This window comes from Pongo abelii, chromosome 10, assembly GCF_028885655.2.
Source record: "Pongo abelii isolate AG06213 chromosome 10, NHGRI_mPonAbe1-v2.0_pri, whole genome shotgun sequence".
Taxonomy (NCBI): domain Eukaryota; kingdom Metazoa; phylum Chordata; class Mammalia; order Primates; family Hominidae; genus Pongo; species Pongo abelii.
Window position 1 is genome coordinate 57784144 of NC_071995.2, and position 15045 is coordinate 57799188.

The following is a 15045-nucleotide window of genomic DNA, read 5'->3' on the forward strand; positions in this document are numbered from 1 at the left end:
GAAACTCTGTTTTGAATCCTTTTTATTTTGTCAATCAAACATTCTATGCAAATATTGAAATATGCAACAGCTAAACTTTATGGTACATATTAATTAGTTTTATTTTCTTTTCAAAATCAGAAATGCTGTATTTAAGCTTCCTGGAAATGTCGACAATCATTTTAATGACCAAAGGTGCTACTTATTTTTCAACATTGACCTTGATCATAAGTGCTTCTATCTGCTGAGCTTTATTTATTGTTTTTGGACAGAAAGTTTGGTGGGAAGGATGCAATAAAATCAGAATCTCTTTTGTCTGAATTATGCAGTTTAATTCATGTTCCTCTGTACTCTATTCTTACTGTATTTTAGTTATTATTTCTTACTTATCACTAATTTTTACTGCAGGTCTGTGCTGTTTCTTAGAAAGTACATGCATATATATTTCTATAATATGTAAGAAAAACCTGTATTGCTTATTAAATTAAAATTAAAATTAAAATTAAAAATGTTCATGTTAAATTTTTGAAATGAAATCTATACTACATATTCTTAAGGGCCATTAAATGCTGTTACTCTATGCGAATCAAAACATAATTTCCCACACCAGACCAAGGGTGTGGTCTTTTGTCTGAATGTACATAATTGACAATGTCAATGGAAGTCAGACACGGCCAAAAATACAATGAATTCCTAAGGGCTGAAATGAATTTTTACTGTTGTTTTTCATGAGTATACATTTTAATAGATTTATACAGAGTAAACAAACAGAGTTCAAAAAGAGAACATTACTGGCATCACAGAAGATCCCCTCAAACCCCTTCCCAGCCTATTCTTGTTCTCTGGACTTTTTGTAAAAATAGACCATATTTTTTAGAGCAGGTTTATGTTTACAGCAAAATTGAAAGTCCAGGGATTTTCCATACACCCCTTGCCCCAACACATGCATAGCCTCCCTAATTATCAACATGACTCCCCACCCCAGCCCCTCGAGTGGTAAATTTGTCACAATTGATGAACCTGTATTGACACATCATTATTACTCAAAGTTCATAGTTTTTACATTAGGGTTCACTTTTGGCATGGGGCAGTAGTTTCAGTGCACTGAAACTCTGTACTCCAAACAGTCATCCCAATCCCTTAAACCCTGGTAACCACTGATTACTATCTCCATAGTTTCGACTCTTTTCAATGTCATTAGTTAGAATCATACTGAATGTAGTCTTTCAGCTGGCTTCTTTCACTTAGGAATATGCATTTAAGTCTCCTCCATGTATTTTCATGGCTTCAAAGCTTACTTTTTTCTAAAGCTGAGTAATATTCCATTGTCTAGATGTTCCAATCTAGATGTCCTACTGAAGGACATTCTCAGTTGTTTCCAACTTTTGGCAATTACTAATAAAGCTGCTTATAAACATCCTTGTGCAGGTTTTGTTTGGACATAAGTTTTTAACTCCTTTGCATAAATACCAAGGAGTATGATTGCTGGATTGTATGGTGAGAGTATGTTTGGTTTTATATTTTTTTCTTTTTTTTTTTCTTTTTCATTTATTTATTTATTTATTATTATTATACTTTAGGTATATCTCCCAATGCTATCCCTCCTCCCTCCCCCCACGCCACAACAGTCCCCAGAGTGTGATGTTCCCCTTCCTGTGTCCATGTGTTCTCATTGTTCAATTCCCACCTATGAGTGAGAATATGCGGTGTTTGGTTTTTTGTTCTTGCGATAGTTTACTGAGAATGATGATTTCCAATTTCATCCATGTCCCTACAAAGGACATGAACTCATCATTTTTTATGGCTATAGTATTCCATGGTGTATATGTGCCACATTTTCTTAATCCAGTCTATCATTGTTGGACATTTGGGTTGGTTCCAAGTCTTTGCTATTGTGAATAATGCCGCAATAAACATACGTGTGCATGTGTCTTTATAGCAGCATGATTTACAGTCCTTTGGGTATATACCTAGTAATGGGATGGCTGGGTCAAATGGTATTTCTAGTTCTAGATCCCTGAGGAATCGCCACACTGACTTCCACAATGGTTGAACTAGTTTACAGTCCCACCAAGAGTGTAAAAGTGTTCCTATTTCTCCACATCCTCTCCAGCACCTGTTGTTTCCTGATTTTTTAATGATTGCCATTCTAACTGGTGTGAGATGGTATCTCATTGTGGTTTTGATTTGCATTTCTCTGATGGCCAGTGATGGTGAGCATTTTTTCATGTGTTTTTTGGCTGCATAAATGTCTTCTTTTGAGAAGTGTCTGTTCATGTCCTTCGCCCACTTTTTGATGGGGTTGTTTGTTTTTTTCTTGTAAATTTGTTGGAGTTCATTGTAGATTCTGGATATTAGCCCTTTGTCAGATAAGTGGGTTGCAAAAATTTTCTCCCATTCTGTAGGTTGCCTGTTCACTCTGATGGTAGTTTCTTTTGCTGTGCAGAAGCTCTTTAGTTTAATTAGATCCCATTTGTCAATTCTGGCTTTTGTTGCCATTGCTTTTGGTGTTTTAGACATGAAGTCCTTGCCCATGCCTATGTTCTGAATGGTAATGCCTAGGTTTTCTTCTAGGATTTTTATGGTTTTAGGTCTAACGTTTAAGTCTTTAATCCATCTTGAATTGATTTTTGTGTAAGGTGTAAGGAAGGGATCCAGTTTCAGCTTTCTACATATGGCTAGCCAGTTTTCCCAGCACCATTTATTAAATAGGGAATCCTTTCCCCATTGCTTGTTTTTGTCAGGCTTGTCAAAGATCAGATAGTTGTAGATATGCGGCATTATTTCTGAGGGCTCTGTTCTGTTCCATTGATCTATATCTCTGTTTTGGTACCAGTACCATGCTGTTTTTGTTACTGTAGCCTTGTAGTATAGTTTGAAGTCAGGTAGTGTGATGCCTCCAGCTTTGTTCTTTTGGCTTAGGATTGACTTGGCGATGCGGGCTCTTTTCTGGTTCCATATGAACTTTAGTTTTTTTCCAATTCTGTGAAGAAAGTCATTGGTAGCTTGATGGGGATGGCATTGAATCTGTAAATTACCTTGGGCAGTATGGCCATTTTCACGATATTGATTCTTCCTACCCATGAGCATGGAATGTTCTTCCATTTGTTTGTATCCTCTTTTATTTCCTTGAGCAGTGGTTTGTAGTTCTCCTTGAAGAGGTCCTTCACGTCCCTTGTAAGTTGGATTCCTAGGTATTTTATTCTCTTTGAAGCAATTGTGAATGGGAGTTCACTCATGATTTGGCTCTCTGTTTGTCTGTTGTTGGTGTATAAGAATGCTTGTGATTTTTGTACATTGATTTTGTATCCTGAGACTTTGCTGAAGTTGCTTATCAGCTTAAGGAGATTTTGGGCTGAGACAATGGGGTTTTCTAGATATACAATCATGTCATCTGCAAACTGGGACAATTTGACTTCCTCTTTTCCTAATCGAATACCCATTATTTCCTTCTCCTGCCTAATTGCCCTGGCCAGAACTTCCAACACTATGTTGAATAGGAGTGATGAGAGAGGGCTTCCCTGTCTTGTGCCAGTTTTCAAAGGGAATGCTTCCAGTTTTTGCCCATTCAGTATGATATTGGCTGTGGGTTTGTCATAGACAGCTCTTATTATTTTGAGATACGTCCCATCAATACCTAATTTATTGAGAGTTTTTAGCATGAAGGGATGTTGAATTTTGTCAAAGGCCTTTTCTGCATCTATTGAGATAATCATGTGGTTTTTGTCTTTGGTTCTGTTTTTATGCTGGATTACATTTATTGATTTGTGTATATTGAACCAGCCTTGCATCCCAGGGATGAAGCCCACTTGATCATGGTGGATAAGCTTTTTGATGTGCTGCTGGATTTGGTTTGCCAGTATTTTATTGAGGATTTTTGCATCAATGTTCATCAAGGATATTGGTCTAAAATTCTCTTTTTTGGTTGTGTCTCTGCCAGGCTTTGGTATCAGGATGATGCTGGCCTCATAAAATGAGTTAGGGAGGATTCCCTCTTTTTCTGTTGATTGGAATAGTTTCAGAAGGAATGGTACTAGTTCCTCCTTGTACCTCTGGTAGAATTTAGCTGTGAATCCATCTGGTCCTGGACTCTTTTTGGTTGGTAAGCTATTGATTATTGCCACAATTTCAGATCCTGTTATTGGTCTATTCAGAGATTCAACTTCTTCCTGGTTTAGTCTTGGGAAAGTGTATGTGTCGAGGAATTTATCCATTTCTTCTAGATTTTCTAGTTTATTTGAATAGAGGTGTTTGTAATATTCTCTGATGGTAGTTTGTATTTCTGTGGGATCGGTGGTGATATCCCCTTTATCATTTTTTATTACATCTATTTGATTCTTCTCGCTTTTTTTCTTTGTTAGTCTTGCTAGCGGTCTATCAATTTTGTTGATCCTTTCAAAAAACCAGCTCCTGGATTCATTAATTTTTTGAAGGGTTTTTTCTGTTTCTATTTCCTTCAGTTCTGCTCTGATTTTAGTTATTTCTTGCCTTCTGCTAGCTTTTGAATGTGTTTGCTCTTGCTTTTCTAGTTCTTTTAATTGTGATGTTAGGGTGTCAATTTTGGATCTTTCCTGCTTTCTCTTGTGGGCATTTAGTGCTATAAATTTCCCTCTACACACTGCTTTGAATGCATCCCAGAGATTCTGGTATGTTGCGTTTGGTTCTCGTAGGTTTCAAAGAACATCTTTATTTCTGCCTTCATTTCATTATGTACCCAGTAGTCATTCAGGAGCAGGTTGTTCAGTTTCCATGTAGTTGAGCGGTTTTGAGTAAGATTCTTAATCCTGAGTTCTAGCTTGATTGCACTGTGATCTGAGAGATAGTTTGTTATAATTTCTGTTCTTTTACATTTGCTGAGGAGAGCTTTACTTCCAAGTATGTGGTCAATTTTGGAATAGGTGTGGTGTGGTGCTGAAAAAAATGTATATTCTGTTGATTTGGGGTGGAGAGTTCTGTAGATGTCTATTAGGTCCGCTTGGTGCAGAGCTGAGTTCAATTCCTGGGTATCCTTGTTGACTTTCTGTCTCGTTGATCTGTCTAATGTTGACAGTGGGGTGTTAAAGTCTCCCATTATTAATGTGTGGGAGTCTAAGTCTCTGTGTAGGTCACTCAGGACTTGCTTTATGAATCTGGGTGCTCCTGTATTGGGTGCATATATATTTAGGATAGTTAGCTCTTCTTGTTGAATTGATCCCTTTACCATTATGTAATGGCCTTGTCTCTTTTGATCTTTGTTGGTTTAAAGTCTATTTTATCAGAGACTAGGATTGCAACCCCTGCCTTTTTTTGCTTTCCATTTGCTTGGTAGATCTTCCTCCATCCTTTTATTTTGAGCCTATGTGTGTCTCTGCACGTGAGATGGGTTTCCTGAATACAGCACACTGATGGGTCTTGACTCTTTGTCCAATTTGCCAGTCTGTGTCTTTTGATTGGAGCATTTAGTCCATTTACATTTAAAGTTAATATTGTTATGTGTGAATTTGATCCTGTCATTATGATGTTAGCTGGTTATTTTGCTCGTTAGTTGATGCAGTCTCTTCCTAGTCTCGATGGTCTTTACATTTTGGCATGATTTTGCAGCGGCTGGTACCAGTTGTGCCTTTCTATGTTTAGTGCTTCCTTCAGGAGCTCTTTTAGGGCAGGCCTGGTGGTGACAAAATCTCTCAGCATTTGCTTGTCTGTAAATTATTTTATTTCTCCTTCACTTATGAAGCTTAGTTTGGCTGGATATGAAATTCTGGGTTGAAAATTCTTTTCTGTAAGAATGTTGAATATTGGCCCCCACTCTCTTCTGGCTTGTAGAGTTTCTGCCGAGAGATCTGCTGTTAGTCTGATGGGCTTCCCTTTGATGGTAACCCGACTTTTCTCTCTGGCTGCCCTTAACATTTTTTCCTTCATTTCAACTTTGGTGAATCTGACAATTATGTGTCTTGGAGTTGCTCTTCTTGAGGAGTATCTTTGTGGCGTTCTCTGTATTTCCTGAATCTGAATGTTGGCCTGCCTTGCTAGATTGGGAAAGTTCTCCTGGATAATATCCTGCAGAGTGTTTTCCAACTTGGTTCCATTCTCCCCATCACTTTCAGGTACACCAATCAGACGTAGATTTGGTCTTTTCACATAGTCCCATATTTCTTGGAGGATTTGCTCGTTTCTTTTTATTCTTTTTTCTCTAAACTTCCCTTCTCGCTTCATTTCGTTCATTTCATCTTCCATCGCTGATACCCTTTCTTCCATTTGATCGCGTCAGCTTCTGAGGCTTCTGCATTCTTCACGTAGTTCTCGAGCCTTGGTTTTCAGCTCCATCAGCTCCTTTAAGCACTTCTCTGTATTGGTTATTCTAGTTATACATTCTTCTAAATTTTTTTCAAAGTTTTCAACTTCTTTGCCTTTGGATTGAATATTCTCCCATAGCTCAGAGTAATTTGATCGTCTGAAGCCTTCTTCTCTCAGCTCGTCAAAGTCGTTCTCCGTCCAGCTTTGTTCCATTGCTGGTGAGGAACTGCATTCCTTTGGAGGAGGAGAGGCGCTCTGCTTTTTAGAGTTTCCAGTTTTTCTGCTCTGTTTTTTCCCCATCTTTGTGGTTTTATCTACTTTTGGTCTTTGATGATGGTGACGTACAGATGGGTTTTTGGTTTGGATGTCCTTTCTGTTTGTTAGTTTTCCTTCTAACAGACAGGACCCTCAGCTGCAGGTCTGTGTGAGGTGTCAGTCTGCCCCTGCTGGGGGGTGCCTCCCAGTTAGGCTACTCAGGGGTCAGGGGTCAGGGACCCACTTGAGGAGGCAGTCTGCCCGTTCTCAGATCTCCAGCTGCGTGCTGGGAGAACCACTGCTCTCTTCAAATCTGTCAGACAGAGACATTTAAGTCTGCAGAGGTTACTGCTGTCTTTTTGTCTGTGCCCTGCCCCCAGAGGGGGAGCCTACAGAGGCAGGCAGGCCTCCTTGAGCTGTGGTGGGCTCCACCCAGTTCTAGCTTCCAGGCTGCTTTGTTTACCTAAGCAAGCCTGGGCAATGGCGGGCGGCCCTCCCCCAGCCTCGCTACCGCCTTACAGTTTGATCTCAGACTGCTGTGCTAGCAATCAGCGAGACTCCGTAGGCGTAGGACCCTCTGAGCCAGGTGCGGGCTATACTCTCCTGGGGCACCGTTTCCTAAGCCCGTCGGAAAAGCACAGTATTCGGGTGGGAGTGACCCGATTTTCCAGATGCCGTCTGTCACCCCTTTCTTTGACCAGGAAAGGGAACTCCCTGACCCCTTGCGCTTCCCGAGTGAGGCAATGCCTCACCCTTCTTCGGCTCGCGCAGGTGCACGCACCCACTGACCTGCGCCCACTGTCTGGCACTCCCTAGTGAGATGAACCCAGTACCTCAGATGGAAATGCAGAAATCACCCATCTTCTGCGTTGCTCACGCTGGGCGCTGTTCCTATTCCTGTTTGGTTTTATAAAAAGCCATCAAGCTGTCTTTTGAAGTGGCTGTACCATTTTGCATTCCCACCAGCTTTGAATGAGACTTTCTATTACACCCTCTCCAGTATTTGGTATCATCAGTGTCCTGGGTTTTGGCCATTCTAATATGTGTGTAGTATCTCATTGCTGTTTACTTCTCTGCTGATATATGACGTAAAACATCTTTTCATATGTGAATTTGCCATCTGTATATATTCTGGGTTGAGGTGTTAGTCTAGAGTTTTGGTCAATTTATAAATTGGGTTGTTAGTTTTCTTATTGTTTTGAGTTCTTTGTATATTTTGGATGACAATCTTTTATCAGATATGTCCTTTGCAAATATTTTCTTCCAGTGCGTGGCTTTTCTTCTTATTCTCTTGACAGTGTTTTTGGGGAGGCAGAATATTTTAATTCTAATGAAGTCCAGCTTGTCAATTCTTTCTTTCTTGGATTGTGCCCTTGGGTTGGCATCTAAAAAGGCATTGCCAAACCCTTAATCATCTCGATTTTCTCTTCTGTTATCTTCCAGGAGTTTTATATGTTTTTGTTTTTTACATTTAGATCTGTGATCCACTTTCAGTTAATTTTTGTGAAAGATTTAAGGTCTGTGTCTAGTTTCATTTTTTTTTTGTTTTTGCATGTGTGTGTTCAGTTGTTTCAGCACCACTTGTTGAAAAAATTATCCTCCATAGTATTCTGTTGCCTCCGTTGCTCCCATTGTCAAAGATCAGTTGACTATATTTATGTAGGTCTATTTCTGTACTCTCTATTCTGTTTCCTTGATCTGTTTGTTCATCCTTTTGCCAATACCACACTGTTTGCTTTACAGTGGCTTTATAGTGATTCTTGCTGTCAGGTAGTGTTAGTCCTTCAACTTTATTCTTCTTCAATATTGTGTTGGCTATTCTGGGCTTTGCCTCTTCATTTAAACTTTAGAAATAGTTTATTTATATCCACAAAATAACTGGCTAGGATTTTGCATCGAGTTACAACATTCTCCTTTAGCTCAGCAGAGTTCATTAGTATCCACCTTCTGAAGCCTACTTCTGTCAGTTCAGCCATCTCAGCTCTAGCCCAGTTTTGTGCCTTTGCTGGAGAGGTGTTACAGTCATTTGAGGGAGAGAAGGCATTCTAGCTTTTTGAGTTTTCAATGTTTTTACATTGATTGATTCTTTCTCATCTTTGTGGGCTTATCTACCTTGTATCTTTGTGATTGCTGACCTTTGAATGGAGTTTTTGTGAGATCTTTTTTGTTGATGTGGCTGTTGTTTTCTGTTTGTTCGTTTGTTTTTTTAACAGGCAGGCCACTCTGCCTTACAGCTGCTGCAGTTTGCTGGGGGTTCACTCCAGACCTCAGTCGACTTGCTTTCTCCCATACCTGGAGGTTTCTCCAGTGAAGAATGTGAGACAGCAAAGATGGCAGCCAGCTTCTTCCTCTGGAAGCTTTGTCCCAGGTGGGTAGTGACCCATTTCCAGCCTGCCCTACCTGTAGGAAGTGGGCTGGAGACCCATATTGGGTGGTCTCACACAGTCAGGAGAAATGGGATCAAGGACCCAACTAAAGAAGCAGTCTGGCTGTTTTTTGGTAGAGCAGTTGTGTTGCATTAGGGGTGGGAGGGTCCCTTCCTCATCTGGGCCACCTTTATTCTCCAAACCTGGCAGGCTGGAGTGCCTGAGTCAACTGAACCGCAGAGATGGCAGCCCCCCCTCTCCCCAGGAGCTCCATCTCAGGGAGAGATTGCTTTGTCAGTAGAACCCTTGCTGGAGTGGCCAAAGCCCCGCAGGGAGGTCCCACCCAGTGAGGAGGGATGAATCAGGGTCCCACTTAAAGAAGCAGTCTGGTCACAATCTGGCAAGGCAGCTCTGCTGCATTGTGGGGGATCCTTTCTCATCTGAGCCATCTGTATTCTCCACAATCGGCAAGCTAGAGTGGCTGAGTCTACCAAACCACAGAGATGGCAGCCACCCCTCCCCCAGGGAACTTGGACCTGTCTCAGGCAGACTTCAACCCACTGCCATTGGCTGGCTGGGATCCAAGCCAGTGAGTCTTAACTTGTGAGGTACCATGGAAGTGGGGCCCATAGAACAAAGTTACCTGGCTCCTTGGATTCAGCCCCCTTCCTGGGGATATGTACACATGGATTTCCCACTTTGCCAAGGATCCCAGGGCTGGATTATGTAAAACTCCTGGGTCTCTGTGAATGCGTGAGCAGCTGCTCTGCCAAGACTCCACACACCTCTGTGTATCAGACCCAAGACCCTGGTAGTGTGGGCTCACTAGGGGATCTCCTGTTCTGTGGGTTGCAAAGATCTGTGGGAGAAGCATGGTTTCCCAGCAGGCTCACACAATCACTCACCACTTCCCTTGGCTGGGGTGGGGATTCCTTGGGCCCTGCCCACTGTTCTTAGTTATCTGTGGGTTGAGATGTTCTTCCACTCAGTCCTAATGCAAGAACCTGGATATCTCATTTGAAGGTGCTGAATTCATTTGCCCCTTTTCATTCCTCTCCATGCATGCCACAGACGATCGTTGTTTCTAATCAGCCATCATGGATCCACCCCCATGGATGGGATTTTGATTGGGATTAAATTGAATCTGTAGATCAACCTGGAAACACTGATATCTTGATAATATTGTCTTCATTTCAATGAGCACGGACTATATCCCCATTTATTTAGTTATCCTTTGGTTGCTTTTATCAGATGTTTGTAGTTTTCCTTACGTAGATCTTGTATGTGGTTTGTTAGATTTATGCTTGAGTATTTAATTTGGGGGATTCTAATGTAAATGGTATTGTGTGTTTAATATCAAATGTCATTTGTTCATTACTGGTATATAGGAAAGTGATGAACTTTGTATTTTGCCCTTATATTCTACAACCTTGCTATAATTGATTATTATTTCTGGGAGTTTTTGTCAATTAGTTCAGATTTTCTACATAAATGACTATGTCATGTGTGAACAAAGACAGTACTGGGCCTTATACTTTCTGTTTGTTGATATTATTAATTACTGATTTTATTAATTTAATCGGTACAGGCCTATTCATATTGTCTATTTGTTCTCATGTGAGTTTTGGCAGATTATATCTTTCAGAGAATTCGCCCATCTAGGTTATTAAATTTGTGAGCATAGAGATGTTCATAGTGTTGCTTTATTATCCTTTTAATGTCCATAGGAACTATACTGATGTCTTCTCTTTCATTCTAACATTGGTAATATGTGTTTTCTCTCTCTATTTTTCTTACATGGCCTGACTAGAGACCTAACAATTTTACCAATCTTTTTAATGAGCCAGTTTCTGGTTTTATTAATTTTCTTCATTAATTTCCTGCTTTGAAATCCATTGATTTCTGTTCTTTATTTTTTCTTTCACTTACCTGGATTTAATTTTCTCTTTTTTTCTATTTTCTAAGGATGGAATGTTAGATGGTTGATTTCACATCTTTTTTCTTTTCTAATATATAAATTTGGGTATGAATTTCCCTCTAAGCACTGCTTTAGCTATATTCCACAAATTTTAATTTTTTATGTTAGTATAGTTCAAAATATTTTAAAATTTTTCTTAAGCTTTCTTCTTCCATCTAGTTTTATTTAGAAGTGTGTGGTTTAATATCCAAATATTTAGGGATTTTCCAGCTATCTTTCTGTTATCAATTTCTAGTTTAATTCCATTGTGGCCTGAGAGCAGACATTATATGATTTCTATTCCTTGACATTTGTTAAGATGTGTTTTATAACCCAGAATGCAGTCTGTCTTGGTAAAGGTTCCACGTGACTTCGAGAAGAATGTATATTCTGTTATTGTTGATTGAGGTAGTCTATAGATGCAGGTTATGTCCAGTTGATTGATAGTGTTGTTCAACTATGTCCTGATTGATTTTCTGCCTGCTGGATCTGTTCATTTTTAATAGAAGTGGGTTGATGTTTCCAACTATAATAGTGGATTCATCTATTTCTTCAAATTGTTCTATCAGTTTGTGCCTTATGTATTTTGACAACCTGTTGTTAGGTGCATACATTAAAGATTGTTAGGTGCATACATTAAAGATTGTTAGGTCTTATTAGAAAACTGATCCTTTAATCATTATGCAATGCCCCTCTTTTCACTTAACAACTTTCCTTCCTGTGAATTTTGCTCTGTCTTAAATTAATATAGCTCCCTCTGTTCTCTTGATTAGTGTTAGTATGGTGTATCTTTCTCCATCTATTTACTTTTAATCTATATGCATCTTTATATTTAAAGTGGGTTTTTTTGTAGACAATATATAGTTGGGTCTTGTTTTTTGATCCAGTGTAACAGTCTCTTTTAATTGGTCCTTTTAAACCATTGACTTACTACTGATATAGGTGGATTAATATCTACCCAATGTCTTACTATTTTCTATTTGTTGCCCTTGTTCTTTGTTCTTATGTCTGTCTTTCACTCTTTTTCTGCTTTTTGTGGTTTTAATTTAGCATTTTATTCTATTTTCTCCTCTTTCTAAGTATACCAGTTATTTACTTTTTTGAGTGGTTACCCTAGAATTTACAACACTCACTTACAACTAATTCAAGTACACTTTTAAAAACACTGTGTCACTTCATGGGTAGTGTGAGTACCTTATAATGAAAAAATCATCCTAATTATTCCATCCCTTGTATCATTACTGTTGTTCATTTCACTTATACATAAGTATGCATAAGAATATATACAAGCGGGAGGGCAGGGCCAAGGTAGCCAACTAGAAGCAACTGCAGTCGAAGGCTCCCACTGAAAAGAATGAAAACAGCATACAAATCCTGCACTGGTAACCAAGGTATCCAGGTTCTATCATCAGGACTGACTAGGTGGTTGACGTGACCCACAGAGGGAAAGGAAAAGCAGGGTGGTATGTCAGCCCACCTGAGAGCCACACAGGGCAAGGGGAGCCCCCACTCTTAGACAAGGGAGGTGGTGAGTGGTTGTGCTACCCAGACTGGGAAACCATGCTTTTTCCACAGATCTGTGCAACCCATGGATTAGGAGATCCCACTTGTGAGCCCGCACGACCAGGGCCTTGGGTCCCAACAACAGAGCTGTTTTATTCTCAGCAGCCATTCAGCTGGGGTCTGCCTAAGACTACCAAGTTCCCAGGGGGAGGGGCAGCCATCATCACTGTGGTTGCCTGCTGCCTAAGTCATCTGAGCTCCCTGAGAGAGGGGTGGCAGCCATCACTGCAGCTACCTGCTGCCTAAGAAAACTGAGCTCCCCAGGGGAGAGATGGCAGCCATCACTGTCACTGCCAGCTGCCTAAAATGCTGAACTCCCAGTGGGGAAGGGCAGCAGCCATTACTACAGCTCCAGGCCATCATTGTTCCCCGCTGGTGCTGGGAAAACTGGACGGCTTGGACCCAAGAGGTATTCCCAACAGCACAGCACACTTGCTGTGGCAGCTGGTGTCCAGACTGCCTCTTTAGGCCAGACCCTGACCCATCCCTCCTCAGTGGGCAGGGCCTCCCTGCAGGAACTTCAGCAATACCAGCCAGGGGCTTAGGAAGAGAACTCTGATCTCTCAGGGCCTGAGCCCCTAGGGGAAAAGGTGGTTTGGTTTCCCAGACTTAGTCTTTCTCATTGCTAGCTTTGAGGAATCCGAGCAGCCCAAACAGTGGGTTTCTCCTCAGCACAGCATACCCTTTCTACCGAGGGACAGCCAGAGTGCTTCGTTAAGCAGGTCCCAGACCCCTGCTCCCTGAGTGGTTGAGACGCCCCCTGCCAAACAGGGGTCACCAGACAACTTATACAGTAGCATTCCTACTGGCATCAGGTCAGTGCCCCTCGAGGACAGAGATCACAGAGGAAGGAGCAAGCACCCAACTTTGCTGTTCTCCAGCCTCCTTGGGTGACATCTCTAGGTGCAGGAGGAACCCAGGTGAATAGGGTCTGAAGTGAACCCCCAGCAAACTGCAACAGCACTACAGAAGAGGGGCCTGACTGGAAAAACAAACAACAACAAAAAACAGAAAGCAACAACACAGCATCAACAAAAAAGTCCCGACAAAACCTCCATCCAAAGGTCAGCAGCCTCAAAGATCAAAACTAAACAAACTCATGAAGATGAGAAGCAACAAAAAAACGTTGAAAACTCAAAAGGCCAGAGTGTCTCTTCTCTAAATGATTGCAACACCTCTCCAGCAAGGGCAAAGAACTGGGCAGAGGCTGAGATGGATGAATTAACAGAAATAGGCTTCAAAAGGTGGGTAATAACAAACTTCACTGAGCTAAAGGAGCATGTTCTAACCCAATGAAAAGAAGCTAAAAACCGTGATAAAAGATTACAGGAGCTGCTAACTAGAACAACCAGTTTAGAGAGGAACATAAATGACCTGACTGAACTGAAAAACACCTCACAAGAGCTTTATGATGCAAACACAAGTATCGATAGCCAAAAATCAAGCTGAAGACATAATATCAGAGCTTGAAGACTATCTTGCTGAAATGAGGCAAGCAGACAAGATTAGAGAAAAAAGAAATAAAAAGGGATGAACGAAACCTCCAAGAACTATGGGACTATGTGAAAAGACCAAAGCTATGACTAATTGGAGTACCTGAAAGAGATGGGAGAATGAAACCAAGTTGGAAAACAACTTCAGGATATCATCCTGGAGAACTTCCCCAACCTGTCAAGATAGGCCAATATTCAAATTCAGGAAATCCAGAGAATCCCAGTAAGATACTCCACAAGAAGATTAACCCTAAGACATATAATCATCAGATTCTTCAAGGTCAAGATGATGGAAAAAATGTTAAAGGCAGCCAGAGAGAACGGCCAGGCTGCCTACAAAGGGAAGCCCATCAGACTAACATTGGATCTCTCAGCAGAAACCCTACAAACCAAAAGAGAGTGGGGGCCAATGTTCAACATTTTTAAAGAGAAGAATTTCCAACCCAAAATTTCCTATCTGCCCAAACTAGGCTTTGTAAGTGAAGGAGAAATAAAATCTTTTTCAGACAAGCAAATGCTGAGGGATTTCATCACCACCAGGCCTGCGTTGCAAGAGCTCCTGAAGGAAGCATTAAATGTAGAAGAAAAACAAAACAAAACAAAACAAAAACCTGTTACCAGCCACTGCAAAAACACACTGAAATACAGAGACCAATGACTATGAAGAAAGTGCATCAACTAGTCTGCAAAATAACTCACTAGCATTATGATGACAGAATCAAATTCACACATAACAATATTAACCTTAAATGTGAATAGGCTAAATGCCCCAATTAAAAGACACAGACTGGCAAATTGGATAAAGAGTCAAGACCCATTGGTGTGCTGTATTTAAGAGACCCATCTCCTGTCAAAGATACACATAGGTTCAAAATAAATGGATGGAGGAAAACTTACCAAGCAAATGGAAAGCAGAAAAAAGCAGGGGTTGCAATTCTAATTTCTGACAAAACAGACTTTGAACCAACAAACATCAGAAAAGACAAAGAAAGGCAATACATAATGGTAAAGTGATCAATTCGATAAGAACAGCTAACAATCCTAAATATATATTCACCCAATACAAGAGCACCCAGATTCATAAAGCAAGTTCTTAGGGGCCTACAAAGAGACTTAGATGTCCACACAATAATAGTGGAAGAATTTAACACCCCACTGT